The 17,245-nt window shown below is 47.7% G+C and overlaps 1 protein-coding gene across 13 annotated transcripts in view; it reads left to right on the plus strand.

The window, feature by feature from the left end:
- KSR1 (kinase suppressor of ras 1) overlaps positions 1 to 17,245 on the plus strand; it is a 116,811-nt gene that overhangs the window by 32,712 nt on the left and 66,854 nt on the right. The window lies entirely within an intron of this gene.

Raw genomic sequence — 17,245 nt, forward strand, 5'->3', positions numbered from 1 at the left:
TGTTAACGGGAGATGACACGAAAGAGGATATTCCCTCTAAATCAGCGGGGCCACTTGTGTGGTAGGGCAGTACTTGCTAGTCTGAGACAAAAGGGTGTTGGAATCGGGCCGTTGTTCAGCATGACACTCAGATGTAGTAAGTGTTACTTGGGCTCTCGTCCTGCACCGAGAACTATCTGGCAGAGCCCCACTGACTTCATTTGGCCCATATGGTTCCCCATGCAGGGGTAGGGGCCTTAGATTGCGAACTCTGTGTGGCAGGGGCCTGTCCTTTGCTCTGTGGCTGTACGGTGCCTGGCACAAAGGAGTTCCCTGAGCCGGGACTGGGCCTCTGAGGAGCAGAAATACTGTTTTATTATTTCTTGTGACTTCTGCACTAATAAGTGGGGAACAGAATCCCCATGTCCTACCCCTCCTGCTCCATAGCATGCGGGGGGGTGGGGGGGGTGGATGGAAGGAGCCATCCAGAACGCTTGGCACTCTGGATGCAAATTTCAAAACACAAAATGGAATCCAGCTTCAACCCCATCCGCTGACAGGCAGCGGAACGTGCAGGTGTAACCCACTCTCTGCGGCAGCCCGCACAGACAGGTCGGGGTTACTTTTGAGTTATAGGAGGGGAGCTGTTCCTGAGCTGAAGACCGTTTCTGGAGCATAGTCTATTGCCACCCCATTGACTGTCAAATCCAGGGGGATCCAACCTGAGCACCTTTGCTGAACACAGCACTGAATAAACCAGATGAGCTGTGATGCTCTGCTTGCCGAAATACACCCCCCCCCCCACATGCCTCTTCACTAAAGCATGTGGGGTTTGTGATCCAGAGTTTTGGTTGAAAGCCTGTTTCTAGACATGGTGGTCTTGGTGCCTGTCTCTCCCTTGGGCTGTGCTGTAAGTGTGCTGCGCGCTCCCTGGCAGCTTGGCTGCTGCTGGATGGCTGGGGGTGGTTTTGAAGTACGGTAGGAATAATGAACTTCAGAGGGGCACAAAGGCTGGAGGGGAAAGGCCAATGGGTGCCCAATCTGGGTTTGGTGTTCCTGGGAAGGGAAGGTAGCTGGGATGAGCAGGAAGCACAATATTGTTCCCATTTATAAACTCACTTATTAATTGTTTACCAGGGTCCTATTGGAAGGGAGAATAAGGTTTAATGATCCATGGAGTTCATCTTCCTGTACAGGCTGCTAATTATTTTGGAAGTGTCCTTCTCTGCAAAAGCTCTGCTGACCACCACCTCTTGAACTAGCAGTCACATCTCTCCTGTGCTGCTTTGGCTTCACTTCAGGACATTGTGCAGAGAAGGAGCTCAGGAAACCTACTCTAAAGCCAACTAGCTGGCTCCAAATCTCTTATCCTCACAGCCTGGTATGGCACTTAATGTGTTTAGGGGTTTTGTTGTTGTTTTTTTATATAATCAAAATGAAGCAATTGCAGTGTAGCTCAAAAGCATTTTGTAGAGAAGTTTCTAATCCCCCCCTCCCCGAATCCCAAACTGCAGTTTGGGAAACTAACTTTTTATAAAACAAGGCTGTTCTGCTCTGAGGAGATGCTTGTGAAAATGTGGCAGGTTGCCACATTCTGGTTGAGCAATTTCCTATGGTGGAGAGTATTTTTAAAAACATGCTTCCCTCCCCTTTCACCATTACAGTAACCCTCTTTCCCCCTCCCCTCACCCCCAGCTCTTAGCCCAGAATATTTCTTCTTTTAGGATGACTCTTTGGATCTTTTTGGAAAAACACTGAAGGCCAGATCCTCAGTGGGTGTCCATCTGCACCGGTCCATTGAAGTTTTAACCTTTCTTGATGGGAGTGGAGGAAGGTGCAGTCTTCAGTCAAGAACATGATTGAAAAGCCCTCTGAATGATCATTTAGTAAAATGTCAGAAATATCTAAGGCCTGCTGTAGTAAGAACCAGCCCAGAATGCTGTTCCCTAGCACACAGACTACTTGGCAGCCTTTCTGCACCAGTGTCTCTCCCTGTGCAGTCTCTCCATGCTGGTTCAGTTGCTTTTGAGCCTTTATGCCTGTGCGAAGGGGATAGGGACAGACAGACACACAAAGGATTTGCCCTTATTGTGTGACGGCTGCCTTCCTGGCCAGCCTGTTGGGTCTGGCTGAGCTGTTACAGCTCGAGCTCTGTACTTGGTCATTGTAACAACTCCTATCCTCAGTGGATTGGCATAGAGAGGGACTTGGAACATGATCACCAGTGGGTTACTTGAGCAACATGGGTCTCATAAGTGATCCATGAGATGTTCTTGGCAAACACCCAGCGACCTCTTTCTGCCCCAAATGGCAAAACTCCTCTTTTTTTTTTTTCTCCTTATGTCTTTTATAGATCAAAAAGACCAAAGTTGGAATTTTCAAGTGAACCTAGGGGAGTTAGGCACCCAAGCGTGATGACTTTCAATAGGATGTTGGTGCTTACCTGCCTCTGGCTCATTTTTGAAAAATCAAGCCTAAATATTTTAAACGGATGAATCCCCAAAACCAGTAACTGCCCAGTAAATGTGGAATGTTGGTTGGCTAGAGCTAAAATCTGAAAGCTTAAGAAATGAATTTATACCAGACATTCAGAACCATCAGCTCACTGGCAGAGAAACACAAGATAGAAGCCCTTTGTCTTTGTCTGTACTGCCATATCCATTACAAAATGATATGCACAGTGGTTACAATGGCCTTTTTATTTTTCCCCCTAAGTTTTTTTTTTTTTGTTTTGTTTTTGTTTCGGTAGCTGTGTCTGAGCAGCGCACTAGGAAGTCATCTGAGAAAGAGCTGCTGCAGAAATCTTGAACCCCGGGGACTGCCAAATTGATTCTCCCGTTGATAATCATAGGGCTTATTTTTAGCAGAAAGTGATAATTAGCCGTATGTGTTGCAGAAGAGGGGACAAAGGAGATGAGATGGATGCTGGGAAGGATGTTTCCAAAGGAGAGCATGGGGTGTTGGGAGTGAAAGACAAGATCTTTGAAAGCTTTTAACAGAAAACACTGAGGGCTTGATTCTCATTAACACGAAGGCGCCTTTGCACCCACTTTAAGGCCTTTTAAACAAACACTCTGACAGCATAAAGGGGCTATAAAGACTGGCTTTCTCAATCTAACTACTGGTGTAAATGAGAAGGTTTTATACCAGTATCATTATGTTGGTTAGGGATGCGATGGCTGTATTTTTTAATCTCTTTTTATGTTACTGTGTGACAGAGTTCATCCTCTACCTTGGTGGGTCTTGCGCTTATTGGCGGATTTGCTCGCCTTGGAGCTTCACAGCAGCCCTCAGCGTGGCCATTTTTCTGAACCCACAGTCCAGTTCAACTCCTCCTGTGTCTGACCAGGAGTTGGGAGGGAACCCGGGCCTGCCCTCTACTCCGGGTTCCAGCCCAGGGCCCTGTGGAATGCAGCTGTCTAGAGTGCCTCCTGGAACAGCTGTGCGACAGCTACAACTCCCTGGGCTATTTCCCCATGGCCTCCTCCAACACCTTCTTTATTCTCACCATAGGACCTTCCTCCTGGTGTCTGATAATGCTTGTACACCTCAGTCCTCCAACAGTCCGTGTTCTTGCTCCCAGCTCCTCACGCACGCACCACAAACTGAAGTGAGCTCCTTTTTAAACCCAGGTGCCCTGATTAGCCTGCCTTAATTGATTCTAGCAGCCTCTTGATTGGCTGCAGGTGTTCTAATCAGCCTGTCTTAATTGTCTCCAGAAGGTTCCTGATTGTTCTGGAACCTTCCCTGTTACCTTACCCAGGGAAAAGGGACCTACTTAACCTGTGGCTAATATATCTGCCTTCTGTTACTCTCCTAGAGCCATCTGGTCTGACCCTGTCACAACTGCTATAGCTTATTTTGCTTCCTGAACTGGAATAAGCATATCTGGATAAGTGCTTTTGTACCACTCTAAATGAGCTATAACTAGGGCTGGCCAGAAATCAAGAATTGAGTTTTCCACATGGGAATAAAAATGGGATCTTTTTGGGGGGGGCGGAGGAATAGTTTTCTTGACCATCTCACCCTAGAATAGCCAGTCCCCCAGTGGTAAGGGGACTCGTATGGGAGACCTGAGTTTGTCCCTGTCAGGAGCAGCAGACGTGCCCTGAAAGTGGTGCTGGGGGGGCCCTACAGGTGCCTGAACCATGGCCCTGCCTCTTCCCCTCAAGACCCCATCCCCATTCACTCCTCTCTGGCCCTCCCCCTGTCACTCACCCCTATGGCCGGTAAAAAGTGGGAGGGCCATGGCCCTGTTCTGGCGCCCCTGGTCCCTGTTCTTCCTGATTTGAAGCAGGGACTCAAACCTGCATCCTTCATATTCTAGCCAAGCTTCCTACCCACCAGGCTACTGGCCATGGCGGGATTGTTTTCTCTGGTTTGGATGAAAATTCCATCCTGGACTTGAAGCCTTTTCAACCAATAGTCTACAGCAGCAAATTCTTCTTGTGTAGCCAGAACCTAACTCTGCTCTCACTTACACTAGGAAAAAACCATGAACAACTCCACCGAATTCAGGGTTGAGCGAGGGCTGGTCTTCACACTGTTTTGGTAATGATTGAACTCAATTTGTGGAAATACGTTCTACCATTCTACGCACCTTTTATACTGGTATAACTGCATCCACGCTGGGAGGAGGCAGGTTGAGAGAGGGGGTGTTGAACTGATTGAACTGTATAGTTCAAGTGATACCAAAAAGCTGTGTAGACAAGCCCTGCATGAGAGCAGAATGAGCTCCCTAATGAACCAGTATTTCCTGGCTGAGCGTCTGTGTGCAGAAACGAAGCTGCTTAGAATGGTCCCAGAAAGCAAGAGGCAGAAGCGGGCCGCATGACCGCGCATCTTTCATCCCGTGCTTCACCAGCCCTAAACTTGGATGCAAAGTGACTGGGAATGTGCTTGGTGGAGTGAACTCCCAAGATGCCTCTCCGAGCCGTGCTGATTACTGGGGCAAGATGACGGCAAGGCACGCTCTGCAGAAGAATAAGTAGAGTGCAGTAAGCAGAGCTGGAGAAATATTACAACCGGCTAACTAGAGTGGGCAGGATTCGCCAAAGCCTCTTGGCGGGGCACAAAGACAATCCAGTTCAGAGGGCCAGACTCAGATTTTGATTATGCTGTGTTTATACCACTGTAATCTCACTGGTTGCTGTGGATTTTCACAGGGCTAACTGATATTTGGCCTGGTAAGTCTAAAATTTGGAAATCCCAGAGCTTGTGTTTTTTGGTTTTGTTTTGTTTTTTTGTATGTGATACATATAGACACATTAAGAAAAGGAGTACTAGTGGCATCTTAGAGACTAACCAGTTTATTTGAGCATAAGCTTTCATCCAGACCACACCACACGATCCATAGTCTACAGCCAAGCTCTACGATACAACCGCATTTGCTCCAACTCCTCAGACACAGACAAACACCTACAAGATCTCTATCAAGCATTCTTACAACTACAATACCCACCTGCTGAAGTGAAGAAACAAATTGACAGAGCCAGAAGAGTTCCCAGAAGTCACCACCTACAGGACAGGCCCAACAAAGATAATAACAGAACACCACTAGCCGTCACCTTCAGCCCCCAACTAAAACCTCTCCAACGCATCATCAAAGATCTACAACCTATCCTGAAGGATGACCCAACACTCTCACAAATCTTGGGAGACAGGCCAGTCCTTGTCTACAGACAGCCCCCCAACCTGAAGCAAATACTCACCAGCAACCACACACCACACAACAGAACCACTAACCCAGGAACCTATCCGTGCAACAAAGCCCATTTGCCAACTGTGCCCACATATCTATTCAGGGGACACCATCACAGGGCCTAATCACATCAGCCACGCTATCAGAGGCTCGTTCACCTGCATATCTACCAATGTGATATATGCCATCATGTGCTAGCAATGCCCCTCTGGCATGTACATTGGTCAAACTGGACAGTCTCTACGTAAAAGAATAAATGGACACAAATCAGATGTCAAGAATTATAACATTCATAAACCAGTCGGAGAACACTTTAGTCTTTCTGGTCACTTGATTTCAGACCTAAAGGTCACAATATTACAACAAAAAGACTTCAAAAACAGACTCCAACAAGAGACTGCTGAATTGTAATTAATTTGCAAAGTGGATACAATTAACTTAGGCTTGAATAGAGACTGGGAGTGGATGTCTCATTACACAAAGTAAAACTCTTCCTTCCCTCCCCCCTTCCCCCCCGCTCTCCTGCTGGTAATAGCTCATCTTAAGTGATCACTCTCCTTACAGCGTGTATGATAACACCCATTTTTCATGTTCTGTGTGTATATAAATCTCCTCACTGTATTTTCCACTGAATGCATCCGATGAAGTGAGCTGTAGCTCACAAAAGCTTATGCTCAGATAAATTGGTTAGTCTCTAAGGTGCCTCCTTTTCTTTTTGCGAATACAGACTAACATGGTTGCTACTCTGATACAGACACATTGTGTGTTGCTCAAACCCTCGCGGGGTTGAAGAGCTTAGGGCTCCAGCCCGAGCCTCAATATCTGCAATGATTTTTATAGCCCTGTGAGCTCGAGTCAGCCGACACAGGCCAGCCCCGGGTGTTTTATTGCAGTGTAAATATACCCTATATTACAACAGGTGGACAAAACACACAGCGAGGGGAAAGAGGCATGCTAGGTGGTTTAGAGGCATTTGGCCATGAACCTACCTGCTTATGATCTCTAGGTGAAAGTGGTGCCTGTATTGGAAGAGGGCAAGATTTGCTAAACGATCTCTTTGGGGGTGGGGGGAAACAGGCAGTGAGAGCAGCTTTTTCATGTAGTGTCTGTTGGTGGAGAAATGTGACACTACCAGCTTGCCAAAACCACTCCATTCTTTGTAGAGAGCAGAGTAATTTGGAGAGTATTTTATGGACTGAGGTTTCACGGCAAAGATTTCCCGTGACAGGAGGGGATGTATGTCTGGAGGGGTCTTTTGAGTGTGGGATCTGGAATCGGCCTGTGTGTGGAGGAAACCTTACTTTTTTCCATGTAAACCTCCCCCCCCCCCCCCCCCGAAGCCTGCTTCACTGGTAGCTGGGGGGCAGAGACCTTCTTCAAATGCCCCAGGCATTGAGGCAACTGAGCACAGATTTTTGTTCCCTTCTGTTTGAAGCTCTGGCAGTAAGGCCCAGTGCTTTGGAGAACTGGCTGCTAATCAGCCTCATTCCACAGCCAGGGCCTGGGGGAAGGCAAGGGACAGTAGTAACATGAGGGCAAAAAGAAAGCTGAATACCACAGTGACGAAGGCTGCAGGATAAAAGAGCAAAGAAAAAGAAATAAAATGAATTCAGAATTAAAAAAAAAATTGGTGGGACTCGAGAGTGCTAAGCACCCTTAAGGTGCCCCAAGTCCCACTAAAGACGGGGGCCCAGATCCTGTAAGGTATTTAAGTATCTAATTCCCAGGGGGGTGAGGTGCTTAAATACCTTGGAGGATCTGGGCTGGGGTGCTCAGCACCTTTCAGGATCAGCCCCATAGCACCTGTGAAAATGCAGGCCCTGAGTCCCTGCAGCTTCCATGTACTACGATCAGAGCTGTGGGTGCTCAGCGCCTTGCAGGATGAGGTTTGAACTAGGGAGGAGCAAGAAAGTGGTGAGAGCCTAGAATTATTCTTTCCCTTCCTGACCTTGCTGGAGGAAATGTCAAGCTTTATGTTAGCCGTAAATTCCAGTCCTTTATTTGCACTGGAAGTTGAAGCTTGCACAGAATTCTTTTTTCTCTAATCTCCCCTACTGTGCAATCCAAGTCCACCTGAGAGTTAGTGTGTGTGTGAGCCATCATAGACGTGATAAAATGTCTTCGAAGATAACCCTCTCAAGGTCTGGAATTTAAAAAGGGAGGCTGGGAGAGAGGTGTGTTTTTGTTTTTGTTTTTGTTTTCCCTTGGGCATTTCCTCTCCAAATTATGAACCATTTATGATCCTCATCCCCATCGCTCCACTGCTTTCTGGCTGCAGTGATTGTAAATGCTGAGGGCTTTTTGTTTTCTTTCTGGGAGGAGAGAGGCAATTGAACAGCGAAGGGAATGAAATTACAGTCCTACAGAGGCATGCGATTAGCATGATCTCTGGGCCACATTCACCCCCTGGTGTGACTCCATGGGCTTGTGCCAAGGAGTTACTCTGATGATGATCTATTTTAAATTGCTCTAGCCTCTGAGTACCTTACAGTCTTAGGGCTTATCTATACAAACAGTTCACGGCAAGCTGGGGCGTAAATCTGTCACGCTCACATGCTGCTCGCTAATGGCCTGCGTGGCAGCAGGGTCTGCACGCTAAAAGCTCCCTAGCGCGCACTGACTGACTCCCATTTCAAAGCGGGGTAGATCCGAGCGCACTGCGGAACTTGCAGTGTGTGGCAGCAGCAGGGTCCACACAGACAGTTAGAGTGTGGTGGGCCGAGGCAAGGTAGACTTACACCCCAGCTTACCACGGTCAGTGTTTTGGCTAGACAAGCCCATTTGACAGATGGGGAACTAAGGCACAGAGGGTATCTCTACACTCAAGTTCCCTCTAAGCTGCATGGCGGAGAGAGGCGATGCTCTCCCCCGGAGCACAGAGGGCTAGGGGGAGTGTGTTGTGGTGCATGTTGTTTTTTTGTTTGTGTTTTGTTTTCACCCTGAGTCCCCTCCCTCATCCCAGGCCTGCGTCCCAGTCCAGAGCCCGGAACCCCAGCCCTGAGCCCCCCTCCTGCACCCCAAACCACTCAGCCCCACCCCCACCACATATCCTCTCCATATTGGTGCACATAACAAAATTCATTCCACACATGGATGGGACCTTGCTCTACACAGCTTGAGGTGGTGAGCCTCCCGGCCTGGGTCGACCGCTCAGGTTGGCGCTAGCGCTGTAATAGCTGCGCAAGGCCCAAGCTCCAGCCTGTGCCGCAACGTCCGGGCACCATCGGCAGAGCGATTGGAGCGCTAGCATGAGTCCTGCTAGCCCAAGCCTGTCGACCCGGCTGGGGGACTCGCTGCCCAGGGCAGCATAGATGTACCCAAGGCCCAGATCCTCCAGGGCATTTGGGCACCTAACTCCCATTTAGTTAGGTGCCTAAATACCTCAGGGTGTAAGTGGCTTGCCCTAGGTCATGGAGGAAATCTGTGGCAGAGCCAGGTCTCCCAAGCCTGAGACTAGCGACCTAATTGCTGAACTGCCCTTCTTCTCTAAATGATTACATGGTGGTAGCTCTGAAAGTCTGCAGTCAGGGATCAGAGCCCTGTGTACTAGGCACTGTGAGTGCATAGGGACCATTGATGTAAGGCAAAGTTCACCTCCGTTCAGGAGGGTCTCCACCATGCTTTCTACCCCTTGCTACAAAGCAGTTCCTGCCCCTTCCCCTTTTCCATGGGCCAGGAGGTCCCCAGAGTTAGTGGAACTGATGCAATTCAGCTGCATGTGGGTCTGGGCAGGATTTGAAACGGGCCGGGAGTGGGGGCGGGGAGGGTGAGAGAAAATTCATGGACTTGGTGCTCAGCTGCTGGTTGGTGGCATCCGGCAGGACGGGGCCCTACACGTAATAAATCCTGAAATGGAGACGTGGCATGTGCATTGGTTGCAGGGTGGATAAGAGAGAGAGGAATAAGTTGTAAGGCTAGATGGGTCCTTTATGATGAAGCTGCAGCCCAGGCTTCCCCGTGATCCAGGCAGCAGGGGATGTATTCCCCACTGTTCCATATGGGAAACCCTACTGAGGTGAGCTAGAGAAGGGAGATGGGACACTTGGAGGAAAGTCTGAGAGTGAGCTGAAGATTGGATGCAGCAGTGGCAGAAATGTGCCCGAGAAACGTGAGGTGCTGCAAGTTCAGTCCCCACCCTCGTCTGGCTCTCTGAGCAGTTCTCCCGTGGCTGAGTGTCCCTTGGGCGACGAGGGAAGAGGGGGAGAGTTTCATTTTTTGCTGTGTGCCCAGGCAGAAGCCTTGGATATTTAAGGCGAGGATATTTAAGGCTGGGAGCATAGACGCCAGTGTTTCCGTATGCTGAGAGACGGGTGAAGAGCATAGTGTTCTCCATTCGAGAAAGCAGCTTGATTTTCCCCCTTCCCCCTTGCGTAGCTGGGCAGAGCTCTGTGTAGCAATTGCAGCTCTGAGTCTCCGAGGCTGGGAGCTTGAAAGGGGTAGGGAGGAACAGTGGATGGCCTCCAAGTGACCCAGAAATGACGCTATATGAATCATGTGACAGGGCAGAAATAACCGGCCACAGCAAGGCTTGGGTGACGGTTCTTGTTCGGGTGTCAGCTGGCAGCATGACTGAAGTTTCAAAGGAAAACCCAACTGTCTGCCCCTCTTCTTGTAACTAGCTGCAGTGTGAATTAGCTACAGCAGCTGCGTGAATTTTTTTTTTTCTCCAGAGGGGCTCCCCCCTCCTCTCCCACCCGCCCCCACCCATGTGCATTACAGGGCATTACTGGGCACTTGCTCTGGTGTGTTCTCACAATTCTCTTAGCAACGCATTGAGAAACTGTTTCCTCTTTCATGAGCAAAACTGAAAGTCCCTCAGGCGCCTGTTGGATTTCTTTGTGCCGTTGCTGTGTACAAGGTTGGGATTAAAAAACCCCCAGGCCAGATTCTCAGCTGGTGTAAACTGATTGATTTAGTTCTGTGGCGCTAACGCCAGTTCATACCAGCTGAGAATCCAGCCTTGCCTCCAGATTCACAGAGTTAATATCAGTGGAGATGGTGGGCCCCATGAAAGAAACATAAGTAATTTTGGAGAAGCTGGGCTTCTGAGCACCAATGTGAAATCCTTGTCCTACCGATGTTAACGGGAGCTTTTTCCATTCACTTCAGTGGAGCCAGGATTTCTCCTGCCACCAGCAGCAACAAGACCTACAACCAAACATGACGTGCCTGCTGTTAGCAACTGGCTTTAGAGCTGCTTAACGAAAAGGCTGCTTTCAGTTTGGCTTTTCAGTCAGGCCTCTACTGCATCATGGACCTGGGAATGAGAGGCCTGAGTTCCTTGGCTTTTTAGGGTTTGTCTACACTGCCATCCCAGGGTGTGATTACAGCTTGTGTAGACTTAGCTAGCTTAAAGCTAGTTCATGTACCGGAGCAGTGAAGCCAGGCAACGTACACGTCCGTGCGTGTTGTACATGCCCACCTGGAACCCTGGGGAATTACTCATGTTGCTAGCCCATACTGCTGTGGCATCATTGCATCAGTACTAAAACTAGCTAGGGTATGTCTACACAGCCTGCAGTCGCACCCCATGATTGCAGTGTAGACATACCCTTAGAAGCATTGTAGTGTAGTTACTGATAGCAATGACATCTATCTAGTGATTAGAGTGGGGTACTGGAAGTCCAGACTCGCCTGTCCCATTACTAATATTACTATTGGACTATGCAATCTTTGGCAAGTCACTTAACCTCTCTTCATCTCAGTATCCTCCTCTATAGAACAAGTATAATAATCCCTGCCCCACAGGGATCTTATGGGGTTTATTACTTAATGTTTATAAGTTGCTTCGCAGTTCTCTGATGCAAGATACATGTTACAGTGACAAGATTCTCCAGGCCAAGCATTTTCCAGGGGTTTATGGCTGGGGTTTTGCATAGGTTGAAGTCACTTGGCCTTCATCCTGGTGCCCTTGACAGCACTTGAGACAAGCACAGAAATGTTTTTTCCTATTGCTCACAGCATATACAGCAAGGGCCTGATTCTGAGGTGCACCGAGCACTTACAACTGCAGCTGAAGCCGATGGGAAAGGCAGGTGCTCAGAAGCAGACTCTGAAGGCAGCCTTGTGCCCAGGTGATTGAGACTCATTCCAAGGAATAAACTTTTCAGGAATGAATGGGAGCACGGTAGCCTTGTCATTCTGACAAGGGGTCGTGTGTTGATTCTTTTTTTTTTGTATTGCAGTTGTACTGTAAGGTCCCAAGATCAGGGCCTCATTGAGCTAAGCACTCCACAGGTGGTTCTTGTCCTTAAGATCAATCCAAACAAAGGCACAAAGAGGTGAAGTGACTTGTCCAACTTCAGTAGGAGAGTCAGGACAAGAACCCAGGTCTTATGGGTCCCAGTCTGGAGCCCTGTCCATTGGACCCCAAGCTGTCCCTCATCAGGGTTCGTTCGTGTGTGTGTGAGAGTGTGTGTGACTGTATTCCACAGGATGGACACACACACACACACACACACACACACACACACACACACACACACACACACACACACACACACACACACACAGCAGTTTCTCAGCCCTTGATAAACCAGTCAATCCACTGCCAGCCCATTTTTATAATTAATCTTTTGATTTTATCCTTGCTCCTGTGTCTCTGAGGAAGGCAGAAGCTGAAATACCATCCTATAGTGGATTCAGTTCTGAAGGCAAAAGGAAAACCATATGTGTTCGAGAGTCCAAAACCAACCACATCATGTGGGATTCAGATCATTTCTTGAAACATGCCTGCCTGTTTTACATCTCCTCTTCTTTTTCTTCTTTCTTTTCCCCTTTATGTTTGGTAAGTCTCTCTATCCACATGTGGCCACCGCACTAGACTCGTGCCATGCCTTTTGAACTTCAGGTTAGTTTTGTTGTTCCTTAAATGTTAAAATAATCAAGTAGAAAGAGCTCCTCTAGGTGCAGTATTTACTGAGACAGCTGAAAGCTTTTGGTAGAGGTGTCAACGGGAGCTGGGGGGTAACAAGTGGAGCTCTGTGCCAAGGGAGAATGTCAGCCAGTGAATGAGTTTTGAACAATTCTCATAGGCAAATGAGAATATACCTAACCCAAAATGGTACAATTCCCTTCCCTCCCCCGCAGTGTGGACTCAATTATACCAATATGAAGGTGCTTATACTGGTTTAGCTAGTCCTGTAATAGGAAATAAGCAATTTTTCCTGTAGGGAAGGGGAATAACCTATGCTGGTAGGGGTTGTACCAGTATCACTGGATCAATAAAGATCACACCCCTACCCAAGGTGGCTCTCCGTGCAAAACCTGTGTTGACCACACCTTGGAGTACCTGAGAATTCAGGTCTCAGTAACACTCAGACAAATGACTTCAGGTTCCTTAGGTTTGTGATTGCTGCATACGTATTCTGGGTTCCAGGGCCGGGTTCTGCCCTGAGTCACACCTGAGCAGCCTGCCTGGCTTTGCTGGGTGCCCTCAGGGGCAGCCCATCCTTGGTCCCTAGTAACTTTTTTGTGTTTTGAATACAGGGGGGAAATTGTAAAGGCAGCTGGAAACTTGAAAAAGTAAATGGTGGCACTTCTCCCTCTTCCCTTGCACTGTGACCCCCTTTTTGACAGCAAAAGTTACTACGCGACCCCAGGCAGGGAGGCCAAAGCCCGAGCCCCTCTGCCCTTTGTGTGTGCACACGCAGGGGGTAGGGGCAAAGCCCTAGCCCCACTGCGCCAGGTTTCAGCCCCAACAGGGGGTCTGTAACCTGAGCCCTGAAGCCCTCTGGCTTTGGTCCCGGGTAGTGGGGCTCGGGCTTCAGTCCTGGGCCCCAGCAAGTGTAAGCCAGCCCTGGTGATCTCATTAAAATGGGGTCACAACCCACTTTGGGTTCCCAGTCTGAGAACTGCTGCGTCAGTCACTTCGAGTAAGTGGCACTGAAAGAGCTGCTGAAAGCTGGGGAGAACAGAGTTCAAAAGCTGCAAGAGCTGCTGATCTGTGGGTGAGCGCGTGGAAGGTGCTACAAAGTTGAGACACACATTTTAGCTACCTTGAGAAACCAGGGGAGGGCTCGGGATTATTCATCGATTTTTTTTTAGAAGATAAATCGACTCGCCCAGTGTCTCACAGTGGGTTGTTGTCGTGGGTTTGATTCTCAGCTCTGCCTTTTGACTCCCGGCCCCTTGGCTCCAACCTCTAGAGAGACAATCTCTAGGATAGGCTAGATGGACTGTTGACATTATCACATGGGATGCAGATCGTTCCTTGAAACATGGCCTGCCTATTGGACGTCTTGACCGTGCTCCTCATTCTGAATGCCGCCTCCATCCAGGCCTTGTGTGGGCTGCTTCTTTACTCTTTTGTGTGAATGGGATTGAAACCCAACAACACACTGACTGTAAAGGGATCCTGGCCTTCCTTAGTTGTGGCATTGGCTGGAAGACTTTGTTTGAGGAACCCCTGAAGTATGTATTTCATTCCCACCTCATTCAGCAGAGTCACTCTGAATATTCACTGCTGTAATTGGAGGCCAGGTTCTCCTTTCCGGTTTAGAAGATAGGAATATAGAACTTGCCATACTGGCTCATACCATTGGTTCAGCAAGTCTGGTATCGTGCTTCCAAGAGTGCCTATTATCTCTTGCTCCAGAAGACTCAACCTTCAGGAGTTCTGTACCTTGCCTTTTGTACTCTGTACCTGGTGGGAGGTGCATCATGGAATTTCTTCCCGGTCAGCTTCTGCCTGAAGCAAGCTATGTGACTGCCCTTACCTAAGCCATGCATAACTATGAATATATTAGGTTGTAAAATAATCCAGCCCTTTAAAACCTCTAGCTAAGATATTTGACTTGATGACCGGCTGGCTCATTGAATTGCACGGACAGGCAAAGACTGCAGGCTGCACGAAGAAGTATTTGCACACGCCCATATTTATTTTTATCCCAAGTGAAGTCTTTTATGGAATTTAGCAGCATCTTCTAGGGAAGGGAAACTTTTTGTTTTAAGCATTTGTTTGACTACTTGGCTGAGTGAAATGAGGCCCTCCGCTGAACTTGATGGCGTTTCTCTGACTGGCTTTGAACACCCCATCAATCAATTCCAAAATTTCGGGGAATGCTCTAGGCATCAATAGCGTGCCCCCCCCCCCCCCAAAAAAAAAAAAAAAAAAAAAAGATTTTGGTGAAAACTTGGAGGAGGAAAAGGGGAAGGGGCAGGGGGCAAACCCATCAACTTCAACAAGGTCTATAATTATCTATAGATCACAGAACTGTCTGACTTCAGGCACCGGTGCAGTGGCACCTGTGCAAACTGCTAGCATAGAAAGAAAAGGAGTACTTGTGGCACCTTAGAGACTAACCAATTTATTTGAGCATAAGCTTTTGTGAGCTACAGCTCACTTCATCGGATTCTGCATCCGATGAAGTGAGCTGTAGCTCACGAAAGCTTATGCTCAAATAAATTGGTTAGTCTCTAAGGTGCCACAAGTACTCCTTTTCTTTTTGCGGATACAGACTAACACGGCTGCTACTCTGAAACCTGCTAGCATAGAGAGGGTAAACTTTTATAAGCCATGACTGTCCCCTGCTTGAAACCAGGATAAAGCCACTGGTGCAAATAGGGGTTTACTCTTGTTGATATCCAGGGTTTCAACCCATGCAGCAATCAAGGGAGGCCCAGACCGATCGTGAGTGTGGCCTACTAAATAGGACACTGGACTCTAGCCCAGGAGAGCTGGATTCTATTCCCAGTTCTGCCACGGAAATGCTGGGTGATCTTGCAGGTCATTGGCTTCCGGTTTCCCCATCTGTAAACTGGTAAGAATACTTCTCCTCTTAGCTGGCACTTTGAGATATATGGAGGAAAAGCACTGTATGAGAGAAAGCTAGGGGTAGGTAACAATATGGATTGATTGCACTCAGTTTGGGTTGGTATTAAAAGAACAATGAAGGCTCAATAACTTGCCAGAGTTAGAGACTGACTCAATATTGTTTGTCTTTAAAAACTTTTGGAATAAGATGTCATGGTCCTAATATGAATAAAGCATATTTGAGTCAAACTCTGTGGAAGAGACACTTGGTCTCATATGTCTGAGATCCTTTGGTTAGGGGGCATAACGCTGTGATTCTTTTGTTACATTCTGTTTTAATTTCTCAGAGAATGAAGCTTCTGATCAGTCACAGCCCCGTGGTTTGAAGAATTCAGTGCCACAATTTGAAGACTGAATTCTTCCAAGCAGTATTTGCAAGCTCCAGGTTTGAAAGGCTCTCTTGAATATTGCACTGTGGTGTCAGTACATTAATTTCACGGATGCGGTCTTTGTGAGTCCGATGAGAGAGCTCGTATGTTTTTGGTTTGTGTGTGTGTTGAAGCTCCCAATTGTTTTGATGTCGTTAGAGGCAAGCTTGTGTCTCTAGAGGTTGAACTAGTTATTTTGTGTATATATAAAGTCAAGCCTGGCAATTTCCCCTAAACGCACCGGGCCCAATTTTCCTTTATGCTAAGGCCTCTTTAAAACTCCTTTATACAGTAAAGTGGATGTCACTTATATTTGCACATGCTTTTAGGTCCCTGTACGCTGCCAGAGTAGTACAAAACAGTGCCTTTTATTTTCCCTTTAAATGAGAATCTGGCACAATGGGCATCAGGCAAACTGAATGGAGGAAAAGAGAGATGGAGTCTGAGGGCTTGTCTACACTGGCACTTTACGGTGTTCCAACTTTCTCGCTCAGGGGTGTGAAAAAACACCTCTGAGTGCAGCAAGTTTCAGCGCTGTAAAGTGCCCAGATAGACAGTGCACCAGTGCTGGGAGCTACGCTCCTGGTGCAGGTGGGTTTTTTTTTTTTTGGTTTTTTTGTAAGAGTGCTGGGAGAGCTCTCTGCTGTGAAGACACAAGCCACGGCAGCGCTTTAACACTGCCAGTATAGATCAGCCCTAAGTGGAGCAGTCATTCTATGCTGCGGATTATTTCTCATCCCCACACACACCTTCCTCACCCCCTTCCCCCATTTTGTTTCTTTCCCACCCCCGTTCGGTTGTTGCAGTCTACATGTTACCAGTTAGTAGGTTTTGCTGTTATGTTGTAAAGGATTAATTCGTTGGTACACAGGCAGTGAAAAGGTTACTACTGGTTTTATTTCTAATTTTGTGGTTGGAGACCGGCACTGTATTTGTGGATTTTTATTTGCGTCACTGAACCCAAAAGTTTATGTTCTCAGAAATTGATTTTGTAACTGCTCAGCCATGAAAGCCAAACCATGCAGTTTAATGAGAACTGAGTGGGGAAACAACAAAATGAGATTCATTGTAAGGGGGGGAAAATGCAAATTTAATATTTATGGGAGGGAAAAACCATCTCAGATGCAAAGGAGATGTTCCAGGCAAACCATGCTCAGTGATCGATCGAAGGCCCCCATCCCCATAATGTTGGAGTGCTTCTCAATCTGTAATGTAATTCTCCTCACAATATCGTGGTTTAGGTTGGTGATTTTGCTCGTAGCTTGCCCTAACCATCTCACGGTACATTTCTGCAGTGAAATGCACTAGCACCAGGTGGGACCTTGTGCTGTGGGAACTAGTGTAGGTATCAAATATTTCTATCTCCTCAGAGATGAGAGCCCT

This window comes from Chelonia mydas, chromosome 17, assembly GCF_015237465.2.
Source record: "Chelonia mydas isolate rCheMyd1 chromosome 17, rCheMyd1.pri.v2, whole genome shotgun sequence".
In the NCBI taxonomy this organism is placed as follows: domain Eukaryota; kingdom Metazoa; phylum Chordata; order Testudines; family Cheloniidae; genus Chelonia; species Chelonia mydas.